The 14,873-nt window shown below is 54.7% G+C and overlaps 2 non-coding genes across 2 annotated transcripts; both read left to right on the top strand.

Moving 5' to 3' along the window:
• Window positions 1–2,204: 2,204 nt before the first annotated feature.
• Window positions 2,205–2,277, top strand: TRNAR-CCU. Its single transcript has one exon. It is a non-coding gene; the product is annotated as a tRNA-Arg (tRNA).
• A 10,231-nt stretch (window positions 2,278–12,508) lies between these two features.
• TRNAI-UAU lies at window positions 12,509–12,602 on the top strand. The gene is made up of 2 exons: window positions 12,509–12,546; window positions 12,567–12,602. It is a non-coding gene; the product is annotated as a tRNA-Ile (tRNA).
• The last annotated feature ends 2,271 nt before the right edge of the window (window positions 12,603–14,873 follow it).

The following is a 14,873-nucleotide window of genomic DNA, read 5'->3' on the forward strand; positions in this document are numbered from 1 at the left end:
GTGAAGGTATGAAGAGCCTAGGTGGCTAGGGGGCAGGTGTGAAGAACCAGCAGAATGGCGCAGCAGGAGCGTGCTGGGCCCATAACCCAGAGGTCGATGGATCGAAACCATCCTCTGCTACGCATGCGCTTGTTTCTTTTCCCTCTGGGCCTTCAAGCGAGCCGGTGACCAGCAGAGCAGCAAGAGCCTAGGCTGTTGCCAGCCCAAAAGGCCTGAGGCAGCAAACAGTGATTCGTTGCCCGGAGTGCCTCGCTCCAATTAGACACACCAGGGTGGAGAAGCAAAAAAAGTTTATTTGAGATCTCAAAGCACAGGATGCTTGGAGGAACACACCTCAGATCAAGCACACCCCAGACAAACAGCTCTCTGTCTTTATACATGATCTTAGCTAAGCATGTCTATTACCCCCAATGCCCAGCTCCCCCCTCTCCCCCCCTCTTCTCCCTCCTTTTCAGTTCCCATACAGCAAATACATTATGAAGCAGCAATTACTCTAAACAGGTTAGATCATACTTGGCAAAAAACATATTATCTCGTTAGTAACTTTTCTTGACCGGTCATTCTGTTTCACTCCCTTTAGCCAGGTGCAAGCAGGCTGTATAATTGCCTCCTGGTACTGATAACTAGTTGCCACACATTCCATTCTTTCCATTTAGCCTGTGGAGTTAATTAAAGTCTAAACATAGACGCGGTTCGGACAAGCAGAGGCCTAATACAGGGAGCCTTCATTGGCACTGTCATTTTCCACCCCTCTGTCAACACTGGGTCATGCCTGGTGCCACCAACAAGGCCATGAGGCAAGAGGTGGCTGAGGCGAAGCGGCGGCCTGCCAGGGAGCTCCCCGGCACCTCTGGCTGCCTGGGCTGAAGGCAAGAGGCAGGCCTGGGCGTGGCGAGGGCCTCCTGTCCTGGAATGAGGCTGCAGTGCTTCCTGGTCCCCTTTTCCCACCCACACCGGCAGGCGGCTGCTGCGGGAGAACACGAGGGAGGCTCTCGGGGCGCTAGGCAGCGCTGTGTGTGTGGCTGTCAGGGGAAAGAGCCGAGGCTCCCGACTCGACCTGCCATTGACTCGCGTGGCTCTGCGCACCGTCAGCCGGGGCGGGGCGGGCCAGGCTGCGGACGTGACTCAGGCTTGGGCCGCATGGCCGCGCTTTCCTGACGAGGCATGAGGCATGCCAAGAGCTTTGCACAGCGTACAGGGAAGTGGGAGGGAGGCATCTTTGGGCCGGCCTGTCTCGTCCGCTTCTCCATTGCCGCTTGGGCAGGAGCGAAAATCCGTATAGCTCCAAGGAGCAAAACATACACAACTGAAGATTCTGCACTTGGATTAAGCCCGAGTCCCTGACATGGCTGCTCAGAGGCAGGCTTTTGCGGCGTGGCCCCCACACTCTTCCAGCCAGCGGGTGACCCCACTGTGTCCAAGAGGGAGCCTTCGAGGCGGCAAAAGGGGAACATCACAGCTCCCAGCAGACCTTGAGGAGCCCACGAGGAGCCTTCAGTGGCATCCCTGGGGGAGCATAAACTCCCCCTTCTGTGCCCATAACACAGAGGTTGATTAATCAAAACCCTCTTCTGCCAGCACCGGGCCTCCTGCTTCTTACACTGGGCCTGCAAGTGAGGGGGCGGCTGGCACAGCGCCAAGAGTCTAACCTGTGAGGCAGGAGGCGGCTGACGCCCGCAGCCTGCTGGGGAGCTCCCAGAAGTTATTAATGGACAGAGACTCCTCAATGCCCTTAGTAACAAGGGTTTGAGGGTCACCGAGGCCAGTAAGGGGGTCACTATGTCGGCCTTATAACCCTGGGTGTCAGGTCACTGTGCAGCTTTGATCTAGAGCTCGGATCCCAACAACCAACCAGCAGCCCACAGCCTCCCTCTGGCTCTGCCCCACCTGGTTACTCCTTACAGGCCGACCTTACCCCCCTTCCAGCACCAGATACACCCCCTAATCATCCTACTGCCACTCAGAGCCACAGCCGTGGAGGTGCTGAAGGAGGGAGGGGTGACTCTAGGGTGGGGTTCTTCTCCAAAGATGGCTGGCAGAAAGGTGGTGCTCAGCTCTGTCAGCGACCTGCCCAGGTGCCTCGCTGTCAGGGGATACAGACGTTTCTGTAAGGCAATTAAATGGGGTATTTGGCTTCTGAATTAATATGAGGAATGTGCAATCATGAGAGGGAATTTCCATCCCTCTTCCAGGTGCAATTAAGAGCTCCAGTGGCCTAATGGATAAGGCATTGGCTTCCTAAGTCAGAGATTGTGGGTTCAAGTCCCATCTGGGGTGAAAATCTCCTTCTTTCATGTATATTGCAAAGAAACCTGGTGTTATTTTTCACCAAGGAAGCTGGGAGATGTTTGAACACAAAGTACTGCAGCTTGGGAACAATCCCCCAGAAATGGCATCTTCCACTCCACAAATCAGTAGCAAACAGTTAAAATATTAGTGTTTGTCTGAGAATAGAGTGAAGGGGAGTGTTCACTCCGACACCTCAGTGAGTGAAACAGACAGAAAGAGCAAGGCTGTCCTGAAAGACAACGGATCTGTCTGGAGGCAAAGCAGACCTTGAGAATGAGCAAGAGTGTGAAGAGATTCAAATGTGGGTTAGGTGTTAGTTAGGTTGGTCTGACAAATTTCAAGAAAATACCAATGCTCGTAGACTGATGCAGACACGGCCTTACAACTCCCCCACTGCCAGCTCCCGATCGGTGTCAGAAGCTCTCCCTTCCCTGCTCCCCAGCCCTCAGCCCCAGGAACCACTGTCCTCTGCTTCCCCCTCCGGCCCCACCAACTTTTCCTCCCATTTCTGGGTCCCTCGCCCCAGGGGCCAGACACAGGGTCCCACTCACCACAATGCTCTCCACGAGGGCCCTTTGGAGACCTGGGGCTCCAGAGAGTCCAGCTCCTGCTGCTGTGCCAAGAAGCACAGACATGGGACAGCATGGAGGAAGCCGAGCTGTTGGGCCCTGTCTTCCACCAACTAGGAGGGGGGTATTAAGGTGGGGACCTCCCCAACCCACCTACACCAGCTCCACGGCTCAGGAACCCCATGGAGTTGGACAGGGAAAACCGCCCCGCTTCCCGAAACAAGTGTCACCCTGCACAGACTGGGGTTGTAACTGGGACAGTGTCTGCGGGGAGCAGACACCTTGGCCTGCGTGAGACAAATGCCCCCACTTTGGGGTGCCAGGTAACAAGGGAGAAGTTCCCCCCATTGGGGGTGATGGATTCTCTGGGACAAGACCCCCCTGCGTGGGTGGGGATGGAACAAGGGGCAGGACAGACTCGGGGGCAGCGCAGCTGGAAGATTTTTGTACCTCAGCTCTGCCCTGGAGGTGCTGCTGGATGACCCTGATGGTGTCTTGTTCAGGGGACACATCCTCCTCCTCCTTCTCTTCTTCCTCCTCCTCCTCCTCAACCCACTCCTCTTCCTCTTCCTCAGCCCACTGCTGCTGGGCACTGGGGGTCTCTGCACCAGGGAGAGAAGGAGAAAGGACAATCCCTGCTGCCACTGGGGGGATGCAGTGTAGAGAAATGGCTCAATGTCCCCCATCCTCAACAAGGAACCCCATGGCATAGAGGGCCCCACCCTGCCCCTCCCAGAGACACCCTCAGACCCATCAGCCTCAGGGCCCCGTGGCCGTCAGCCCCCTTCCCCAACATCATCAGGGAAGGCTGGAGCTCCCCGGACTCTGCCCAGCATCCCCTGCCGCAAGGTGTGGCAGTGTCACCCCCACAGGTATTAGTGGGGCTCCCGTGGCTCAGTCCTGGCACCTTGGTGACCCAATGGGCACAGGGTGTTCCTAGTCCCCCACTGCCCCCATCCTTCCTCCTGTCCCCAGGGTCTCCGCTCACCTGCACAGAGAGAGCCTTCAGCCTCAGGGCTGTCAGACCCCACAGAGGAGCTGCTGGCCCCTCGGGAGTAGGCGGAGCTGCTGGTCCCCATGCCGGAGCCGCCCAGCTCCTGCTCTGGGCTGGCTGGAGGCTCCTCGGTGGCCAGGCTGGTGGATGGCTTCTGCTGGGCCCTGGGGCTGGGCTGCTGCCTCCTCTGCTTCCTGGAAAGGAAGCCGCAGAGCCACCTTGCCTGGCTCCCGCCCTCTCCTGGGTCCCTCCTACATAGCATCACCCAGGCCCACCTCCATTTGGGACCAGAAGGTGCCTCAGGGCCTGCTAAGGGAGCTGGTGGTTTTCTCTTCCTCCAGAAGGTCAGGGAGCTCCTCCGCTTTGCCTGCCCACCGGCCTCTTCCCCACCCGCAGGGACAGAGGGGCCACTCTCCTCCTGGGCAAGACGGATGCTGCTCCCTACTGGCTCCAGAGCCACCTGCCCAGGCTTCCTCCACAGCATCCGCTTCAGCCGCTCCATCCTGGAACTGAGTGGGGAGCAGCCATGAGTCTGGGCTCAAGGCAGCCTCTCATTAACGGGCCTGCCTGCTCCCCTGCACACGTCCCCTCTGCTGAGGCAATTCCTCCTCACCACACACCCCACCCCAGGGCAGGGGGCTGCCGTCCACACGCACTGGCAGCAGCTCACAGCACAGGCTGCTCCCAATGTTCCCAGAGCAATGGGGCTCTCCGTTAGTTTGGACAAGCAGCTCCCTCCACCCCAGTAGGCCCCGCTCCCTCCCAGACCAGAGAAAGAGCAGAACCCGGACAGTCCTCAATGAAAGTTCGTTCACAAGGTGCCAGTCCTAGGAGGGAGGAATCGCCCTCAGTTCCCACTGATTTCACTGCTTGCGGTTGTGGGTGTTCAGCACTTGGCAGGTTCTGCCCTCCCCAAAGACTCTCGACGTTGGGAACAATCTCCTGCAAGGGAAGGGCTGGGAGCCCTATTGCTGGGCCATTCCCACCACCCTGGCGATGGCTCTGGAGACCTCCACTCACTTGCGCTAGATGGGATGGAGCTGGATGGCAGATGCTCTCTTCCTCGATCTCCTGCACCCAGGTGGGCTGGAAAGGGTGCTGCACAATGCCCTGCCAGCAGGGTTGGGGGTAGAAGCCAGGAGATCAAAAGTAGCTGTGAAAACAAGACAATGTTTTATTGCCAGGGGATGGATAAACTCAGCCTAGTAACTGGGGATTCACAACACTGACCTATGGCCAGCAGGACACCCCCCATCTCCAGGTCTCCTAGTACCTCACGCACATTCCTGAAGCGTGACGGCCCAAGGGCTCTAGCGCATTTCTTTGGAGGTGTCTCCGCTGTCGTCGTCTTCACTGTTGTCATGTTCCATTCTATATGATTTTATAAAAATATGCTAATGAGTGTGAATATAAAGTGACTGGACTATGCTTCATGCAAAAGGTCTCTTGTAAGGTATCATTACAAAGTTTATAATCTACTGAGTGTGGTCATCCTATTTGTATAAATGTATCACTTTTCTATCTGTATCTGGGTGGAAGAGAACAAATGGGGCAGCTATCATGAGAAATCCACTAGCTACCACCTGAGCTGGAACAAAAGCTGTACCAGGGGAAAGGAGCGTGAGGAGGGCTCCAGGGAGGCACGGCAAGGCCCAGCCCAGCGGCTCCCTTCAGCCCATTCCTGGCTGAGCGGCTCCCTCCGGCCTGGTTTCGCCGGCTCCGGCCTGGCGCCAGGTGAGCGCCCCAAGCCTGACCCGGTCCCAGCCTGGCCATGGCTATTTTGACCATATATGGCCTGTAATGTTATGGGTATAATATAATATCTCATTGGAAGGCCACAGGGCCAGAAAGAGTTAATTAACTCACAGACTGACTTAACCCTTTAAAGACTGGTTAGGAAGATATGTAAAAATCCAGTGACTTTCCTTTTGAAAGATCCAGTGTGGATAGCTTTGAAAAGGTCTCAGATGGAGTAAGAGCTGATAAGAAAGTTCAGCTTATATAACCAAGTGGCTGTGTTTGGCCAGCTGGTTGGGAAGACAATGGTGTTGGAACAGGAATGTTTCCATTCTGATTCTTTAAGTGAGCAGCCTGTGCTTCTGTGTTGATGCAAATTATTTGGCTGGCAGGGAGAGGAAAGACTTGCTAATAGCAGTTAGCAAAGAGAGTCCACCCCATCAGCCAGTGAATTCTGTTAAGCAAGAAAAATCAGGGTTTGATCCTTCAGAACAAGGAGGAAAGAGAGAACTTAAGTTTGTAAAGGGAAGCCACAGGTTAACCCTAAATGGCCCAAACCCCAATGGTATTGAGCCAAAGGTGTGGCATGATGACAAAAATGATTGTAGGTGGACACCAGCAATGAATTTGTTGTTATTGCTAATGGTAATTTTTGTAACTAATGTGTTGCTATTACCAAGAACTGTAAAAATGTTCCATCTAGGGTGACCAGATGTCCCCATTTTATAGGGACAGTCCTGATATTTGGGGCTTTTTCTTATATAGGCTCCTATTACCCCCACCACTGTCCCGATTTTTCACACTTGTTATCTGGTCACCCTAGTTCCATCCCTCCCTTTCAGAGGTCCCTGTGATCTAACCTGTCACAGCTTCTGCGCCTTCTATTTGTTTCCATCACGCTAGGCATCTGGCTTTCAAGTCTTGCCTACAAGAGGCAGCCAGCCTGTTCTTGTGGGGATCTCTGGAGCTTGTGAGCCAAACTGGCAGCTCCAGCCTTTGTAGGCAGAGGCTGGCTGGCATGTCACACAATCTCTTTATTACTCGCCTGAGATGGGTCACCTGTTACTTGTGGCTCTGAGTGTCCATATAAGGAAAAATCCCACAAGGTTTGACCATCTATGGCCATCAGGTACCAGTGATGTGAAAGTGCCATCACCACAACGGTGACCATAATGCCAGGTGTTTTGACCATCTATGGCCTGCGATGTTATGGGCATAATATAATATCTTATTCAGCCAATCACTCAGACAAACAAGTTGTTTATATTTGCAGAAGATAATGCTGCCCACTTCTTGTTTACACTTCTCTGCACGAGATGTCACAATTGTGTCCTTGGCAATGGAGTGTGATGTCACAGACTGTGTACATCACCATGTAAAGACTGACTGCACCCATCACTTTTAAACCACTTGGTTTGCATGCATGCCCTTAATCCTGTCCTAAAATTACCTTTTCACGTCACTGAGCTCTCTTGTTGCTGCGGGGTACTGTAGGTGTGAGGCAGGGCAGGTTGGGAGAAGAAATATTATTTATCTGAAGAAATGATCTGTGAGAGGAAAACATTTGAAAACTTGTTTACTGAGTAATGTGAGTTCTTCACTCTACCTGATGGCATTTCTCTGTTTGTAACATGAACTTGTGAACACCACATCCAATCAATTCTAAAATTCCAGGAATATTCTAGGCATCAGTGAGCAGAACCATATTGGTTTTGGTGAAAATTGGAACAGGAAATAGACCAGTAGTGCTTAACTTAGGTTTGGCACCTAACTCCTATTGAAATCGGTGGGTGTTATGCACCTAACCTGCTGGTGGGATTTTCAAAAGCACCTTTAAGCATCTGTTTGCATCTTAAGCACCTAAATACCTTTGAAAATCTGGTCCTTCATCTCTGCCTCAGTTCCCCATCTATAAATGGAGGTTAATACTTCTTTATGCTACTGTTTACCTATCTTGTCTATTTCTTTAGCTTGTAATTGAGGCACAGGACAATCTCTTACTATGTTTTTGTAATGGGACCCTGAATTTTGGTTGGGACAGCTAAACACTACTGTAAAACAAAAAATGATCAGCCTCCTAATATAAAGGCCCACCAATGATCTATTTTTCAGGGCAAGTCACAGGCCCAGCTGTGTCAGAGGAAAGTCTGAGAAACCCCATAGAAAAACAACTATGGATTAACCTGCCCATAGGAGAAGTTTCTTCCTGACCCCCATCAGTTAGTGGTAGGCTTATATCCTGAAGCATGAAGATTTATATCACTTCTACGTTTTGTATACCAGCGAAGTTAAGATGATATTGTCCATATAAATGTCTAATCCTTTTCTGAATCAGCAGCGCCTGACCCAGGAAACTCAACCCCAATATCCTGAGGAGAGAGAGACACAATCAGACAGACACTGAGGGCTCCCCCCGCCCTTTATCAACAAGCGAAACCCCCTCCCCACAGGGACATGGCCTGATTTGATTTGCCCCCATGTTAATCCAGCCCAGAGCCTGCCCCCCCGGCCTGGGGAAAGTGAGTGAGGGTGGGGGGGAGCGACAGAGGAGGGGGGATGGGGTGAGCAGGGCGGGGCCGCGGGGAAGGGGGGAGGTGGATCACGGGCTGCTCTGAAGTTCAGACAGTGACCGGGTGGGTGACGAGGCTGAAGCCCCTGAACTGCGACAACTCACAGGCTGGGGCCGCCCCTGGGTCCCTGCGCACACGGGATGGGACATCGCCCGGCCCCGCGGCCCCAGGCTGCCGCGTGTGGGGCTGCTCCCAGGCAGCTCAGCCCCCCCCTCCCGGCCCCTTTCACTCCGCGCTGCCTCTGCCCCCTCTCCTGGTGCCTGGAACTGGGGGTCTGAGCCCCCGGACCCCCGGGCGGAACCGCCACTCACCGTCCCGCCCCAGCGCCCCTCGGACCGGCCCCGCCCCCCGCGCCCGCCGGCTGCCCCCGAGCCGCGTCCCCCGATCCGGGACCCCCCAGCAGCGCCGGGGCGGGTCCCACTGGTGCCGCCCGCGGGGACTGAGCCACGCTACCCCTGGCCGCGAGCGGGATTCGAATCCCAACGGCCGCAGCGCGCGCCCGGGGGGGCGGGGAGGGAACCGGGGCCTCCCCCCACGCGCCGAGTCTCTGTCCCGCGCTCTCTCCGCCAATCAGGGAGCGGGGAGGGGCGCGGCGAAGTGACGAGTTACGGCCCCTCCTCCAATAGAGGCCGCGCGTGAGACAGAGAGAACTACGCTTCCCAGTGTGCACCGGGAGGGGGCGCGTTGTCTGAGCAACCTGTCCGTCACTTCCGCTCTGAGACGAGCCAGGAACTACAACTCCCAGCCTGCCCCGGGGCGCCTCCGTCCTCTCCAGCCCAGGTGAGGGCGGGTCCCTGGGTCAACCTGACACCTCCCCCCCAACGCAACTCCTCACCCCCGCCCCGCCCCCCTCCGGCTCCTGACACGAAGGCGCGTGTCCCGGGGTCTTGGCCCTGCCCCTCCCGCAGCGCCCCCAGCGCTTCCCCCCCCCCCGCCTGCTTCTCCCTTGGCCTCGTCTCTCCCCACTGGGGGGGGGGTCTGTTGGATGGAGCCATATGGAAATAGGGGGGAGGGGCAGGGCTTGGGTTAGGGTTCTCCCCCCAGCTCTGGGAGGGGAGTGGGAGATAGGGGGTAGAATGGGGGAGGGGCGGGGCTGGGCTGGGAGCCAGGACTCCTGGGGTCTCCCCCAGCTCTGGGAGGGGAATGGGGTGAGTAGAGTGGGGGAGGGGTTGGGGGTGCCTGCTGCCCTCGCAGCGACCAGCAGAGCGCCCCCTGCAGCTTGCCCCCAACCACGTGCTTGGTGTGCTGGTGCCTGGAGCCGCCCCTGGTTCCAGCCCCTCTGCCCAGGCAGCTCCCCCAGCCATTCTCTCTCTCTCTCTCTCTCGCACACGCACACACACACACGTGTCCCATCCCAGCTCTCCTCAGCCCAGAGGGGAGCCCCCCGCCTGAGTGGGGAATCAGAACCCCCCAAAATTACCCTGGGACCAGCATGATCTGCCTCCACCCTGCCCAGTTCTGCATGTATTCGAAGTGAGTCAGTTTCCCTGTCCAAATGTGTGTCCCGCCCTGTGTTTCTTCTCCTCCCCAGTTCCCTCCAAACCACCCCCTTTCCGCTGCACCCCGGGCTGGGTCTCTGCCAATCCCCCTTCTCCCCTCCTGCCCCCAATATCTCCCTGCCCCTACAGGTCTATAGGGCTGGATCCTTCCCTCCCCCCTTCTTCCCTCATTTCCTGCATCTGGGGGTTTATGGAGATGGGTCTCTCCTCTGCCATCCCCTCTTCTACCCCCCCATATCCCGCTGCCTCTAGGGGTCTATGGGGCTGGGTCTCTCCTCCCTCCATCCCCTCCCCTGCCCCCAATATCCTGCACAGCATATCCTGGGAGTGACTCAGATTCCCTGGACCAACATTTCACAAACCTCCACCCCACATGTCTCTTCTCTCCCCCAGCTCCCTCCACCCCACCCCATTTCCCCTGAACCCCAGGCTGGGTCTCTGCCAATCCCCCTTCTCTCCTCCTGACCCCAATATCTCCCTGCCCCTAAGGGTCTATGGGGCTGGGTCTCTCCCTCTCCCCATCCCCTCATCCCTTCCCCCAATATCTCCCTGCCCCAGGCTGTCTATGGGGCTGGGTCTCTCCCTGAAGCCCCGCCCCCAGCGCGGGGCTCACAGACAATCCCCGCCCAGCGGCTGTGACGGGCGCTGGGGCTGTGACGTGCGGTGACGTGCTCACTCCCCGCAGGCAACTCCTTCGCTTGAGACCGAAACGACAGAAGGCGTCACGTGCCTATGGGCGGGGCTATGCAGATGAGCAGTGTCTGGCGGCAGGACGCAGAGCAGCGAGAGGAACCGAAGGAGCCCGGCGGAGAGAATTCTCTGCGTGTGGCCAGAATCCGGTGTGGGGAGTTCGTGTGGTGGGTGCCTGCACCGGAGTCACTTCGGGGCAGTGATTGCCACTGAGCTGCATATTGATCAAAGGCGTGTGACTGGGGTGTGGTGCCTGGCGGGGAACAGCTCATGGTGATAAGGAAAAAGGTGGGAGCAGAAGATCCTGTCCTAGGAGGGGCCTATGTGGGATTTTTTTACAACCATGAGTGGGCTTGTCGCGGGGGCAACTAGACACCCCCCCCCCTTGATTCTGGTGGGCGGGGCTTCTACTGTCTGCCTTCGGGAGGGCAGGGTCCATAATGGAACAGCCCACTGTTGGGGGTGTGGGGGTTGAATCATGTTTCTGAAGTGGGAGAGCAACTTCCCCAGCTCCCACTCACTCTCCACTAGGGGCCTAGGCTGGGATCTCTAGGGAGGGAAGCACAGAAAAAACAGTCTCCCCAATGGAAGCCAGGAGTCCTGGCTCCCAGTCCCCCTGCTCTAGACCCCACTCCCCTCCCAGGGCTGGAGATAGAACCCAGGAATTCTGACCACCAAACCCGCCCCCCGCTCTGACCACCAGACGTCACACTCCCCTTTTAGATCCAAGGCCTGTAGTGTGCGAGTGGAGCTGGCTGCCAGTGGGGGCTGAGCTCCTATTTTTTCTCTGTTGGTTCTGCAGCCCTGTAGCTCCCATGGAGTCGCTGACTTGGCTCCTTTCGCACTCTAGAGAGGAGAGGAACCAGGGCTATGGCTGATCTATGGGGCACCAGGTGAGTGGCAGACGGTTCAGGTGCTGAGAATTTGCCTGACCCCTCAGGGACACAGTGTGAGGTGGTGTCCCAGGCATCTCTATGAAAGGAGCAGAACAGGATTTCCTTGGGGTGGGAAGTGTCTCAGGGGGTTGTACAGAGGTGTTGCCCGGGTTCGAGACTGGCTAAAATACAGGCCTCGCTGTGATCAAGATTTGAACCTGCACAGGGGAACTCTATTGGATTTCAACTCCAATGCCTTAACCACTCGGCCATCACAGCTGTGAGCCCAAAACTGCCCCCATGCCAGAGAAACTGGTAAAGAATCACAATGCCCAGGCGTGAAGTCATCTGAACTACAGAATTCCCACCGCAAACCTGGCCCCCAAAGCACAGGGGGGATTGGGGGTTTGTTCTCTTTGCTTAGCCATGTGCAGTCGCACAGAGAGCGCGTTTAAAAGTCGACATCTCAGCTCAAGCTCAATACCGGGCTCTGGGAGCCCTCAAGGTTGGGAGGGAGTTTAGCAAGCAAAAAAGGTAAAATGGCAGTGGAGTATTACCCTGAGCTCCTCTGCTTTACAGAATCCAAACACGAGCAACACTTGTCAGGGCCCAGTGGAGATTGGCACAGAGTCAGGTGTGTGCAGACATGATACTTTAAGTCACAGCGGGTACTATGGCTTAGCTGCTTAAAGCACCTGTTTTGTAAACAGAAGATCCTGGGTTCAACTCCTAGTGGTGTCTTAGGGAGTGGCTTTTAGGGCACCTGGTATTGGCTACTGTCAGAAGACAAAAATCAGAGCTACACAGACTCCTATGCTGCCCCTTCCTCCTGCCCTTACGGTCATTACAAGGTGGCAAGGCAGAGCCCTCCCATTTTTAAAAGCCCTGGGGTGTTGTTCCCCCTGTTCAGGCACCCCTGGGGCCCTGCACTTCACACAGCTCTCCCTGATTTCAGCTGTTAGTGAGGGAGCCTCACTGCTAGCGCAGACTGGGCAGTTTGTTGCATGAGAGACACTGTCCCAAAGCAGGACTAATGCTTAGAGCTGGTTACCAGTGATTTCAGATCTGTTGGTCTGCAGCAAGACTCTCCATTGAGTCTTAACCAGCTCGGTTATTACACAGGGAAGAACAAAAGGGTCAAATGGGGCCTGGAACCCTTAAGAAGGATCCACCCCACCGAGTACAACACTTGTCGCTACCTGCTCTTAAGCTCCACAGAGACTGTTTTGAGGGCACTCCTCGCCTTTATCAGCCTAGGGAACTGGGAGAAGAGCAATTAACAGGTGCTCCAGTGGCGCAATTGGTTAGCGCACAGTACTTATAGGGCAGTGCTGAGAGGAGCTATGCTGAGGTTGTGAGTTCAAGCCTCACCTGGAGCACTGGTTTTCATTAGCTAAGTGGCATCACCCCCTCCTTTGGCCCTGTGGAAAGTAGAATTCCAGCCCAGGGACACTGAGGATGGGAGGAGTTAAAAATGTCCCCTTCACTTATTACCTCCTCTCCAGAGCACAGGTGAGAATCTACAATCCTTTCTCCCCCCCAGCCCCTGTGCCAGGATCCCTCAAGCAGAGCCTGGAGTCCTGCCCCTGGCGTCTGTACTATTGACAAACACTAAGTGACAGGGACAAAACACTCAAATCCCGCCTGGTGCGGGGAGCCAGGTTTGCTCTTCAAATTCTGTCGTTGGTACATTTCCAGGTCTGGGAATGTCCCACAACAGCATTTAATGGGAAGCTGCCTGCAGAACAGTTACACTGCACAGAGCTCCTGTGGAGGAGGGGTGGGAATTAGTAACATTTTGAGGATCATTTGGGAAATGAGCCTTTGCTGACAAGGTTTGTCTCTGTTCATATTTCACCTTCAGGTGTTATGTTGAGGGATCTTTAGTGTATTTTTGTGAGATTAATAACTATCTCCTCAACTTTATTTACTCAACTTAAAAATTGGTGTCACTTGATTTTTGCATTTCCCTGTGAAAATACAACTGACACGTGTGGCTTTCTACAGGGGGTCATGATGTTATAGTTGGGGAATTCAGTCTCTGTACTTGGGGGGGGGGGTTGCTTTTTTACAGCTGCCTCAGGGCCAGGCACACCGGGCTGTTAGCTGCACCCACTGTCCTTGCCAGGGGCCCCTGCTGAACCCTGGGCGTCTGCACTGCCGTGCTGGGGTGACTCTGCAGGTGGAGAAGCTGCTGTGGAGCAATGTAGAGCAGGTGCACGAAGGAGACGGGGTCACTATTCACATTCTGACCTACACAATTTTCCAAATTTGGGAATGTCCAAGAACAATTCTAAGGGGAAGGTGAATGCAGAGCAGTGACACTGGAGATGCCCAGACCTCCAATGGGGGCGGCGTGGAAATTAATAATGGGAAGATCATTTGTGAAATTAGTCGTCACTGACAAGCTTTGTCTCTGTTCCTATTTCATGCTGTGGTGTTAGTTAGAGGAATCAGTGCAGATTTTTACTATATTAATTAAACACTTAATTTTATTTAACCAAGCCAAAAACTTGGTGTCACTTATTTTTTCTCTGGCCTAGCAAGAATGAATTGAATTTTGTGATTTTCTGGAAAGTGCAGAGAGATTGAATGTGGGGAATTCAGTCTCTGTGTTTGTGAGCTGATGTTTTCCTCTCACAGGTCAGTGCCTGTATTGAAATACCACGAGGGATCTAAGGGCTGGTGTACGCTGGGCACTGAACTGGCAGAGTGACGTCTCTCAGGGTGTGAAACCCCCCCCCCCAACCCATAGAGTTAAGGTGACCTAAGCCCTGGTTAGATAGTGCTAAAGAAAAGGAAGAATTGTTCTGTCCATGTAGCTATTACAGGGATGAGAAAAACCCTCCAGTCACTGTATACTCCAAAGTGCTATAGCAGTGCCACAGCAGCATTTTAAGTGTAGACAAAGTGAAAGTAGATCTGGCTCCAGTTTGCACTGTGGATGCTCAGGCACTAAGACTACAGTAATAATAACAACAGTGCAGTGCTTGCGTAGTTGGCAGGATTTGAACCTGCACGGGGAGACCCCAATGGATTTCTAATCCGTTGGTTTAACCACTTGGCCGCAACTACTTAATACACAGCTGTTTCACTACATGATGATTCTGTTCTCACTGAATTGTCACTTCAAATTGCTCAGACCAGCTTCCCCAGCACACTCATGACTGCACATCAGTGTAAGTGTGTCCTTGGCTGAACAGCGAGAATTCCTGCCCATTTCCCTTCCAGCTGGAGCAGGATGAGAGTGTGTTTGTGTGAATGACATTGCTGTAGATTGTTGTTCATTCCCCACTCTGACAATTCAGACAGTCCCTTTCCTAGTCAAATCTCCAGCACATCGTTCCAATAGCAGGCGGCAGGATTTCTCTGGGGCACTGAAATTTTTTCAGGGGGCTGGTGCATGAACTCAGCCTTGCATTACACCCTTGATGTTTCATGGACTAACAACAGCAGCAAAAAGAAAGAGCCGAGCCAATACCTCCCTGGCAGGGATGGAGGTGCCACGTCCCCTCTGTCTGACCGTCGCCATTGCAGGAGAGAAGGGTTCACTGGAATCGAATGCCCTGACTCAGACAAGAGACACAGGGAGGTTTTGCTGTTCATGGATCTGTGCAAAGGAAATTTTGTCTCTGTGTGAAACTGAGGTC

The sequence above is a fragment of the Mauremys mutica genome, unplaced genomic scaffold (genome assembly GCF_020497125.1).
Source record: "Mauremys mutica isolate MM-2020 ecotype Southern unplaced genomic scaffold, ASM2049712v1 Super-Scaffold_100127, whole genome shotgun sequence".
In the NCBI taxonomy this organism is placed as follows: Eukaryota; Metazoa; Chordata; order Testudines; family Geoemydidae; genus Mauremys; species Mauremys mutica.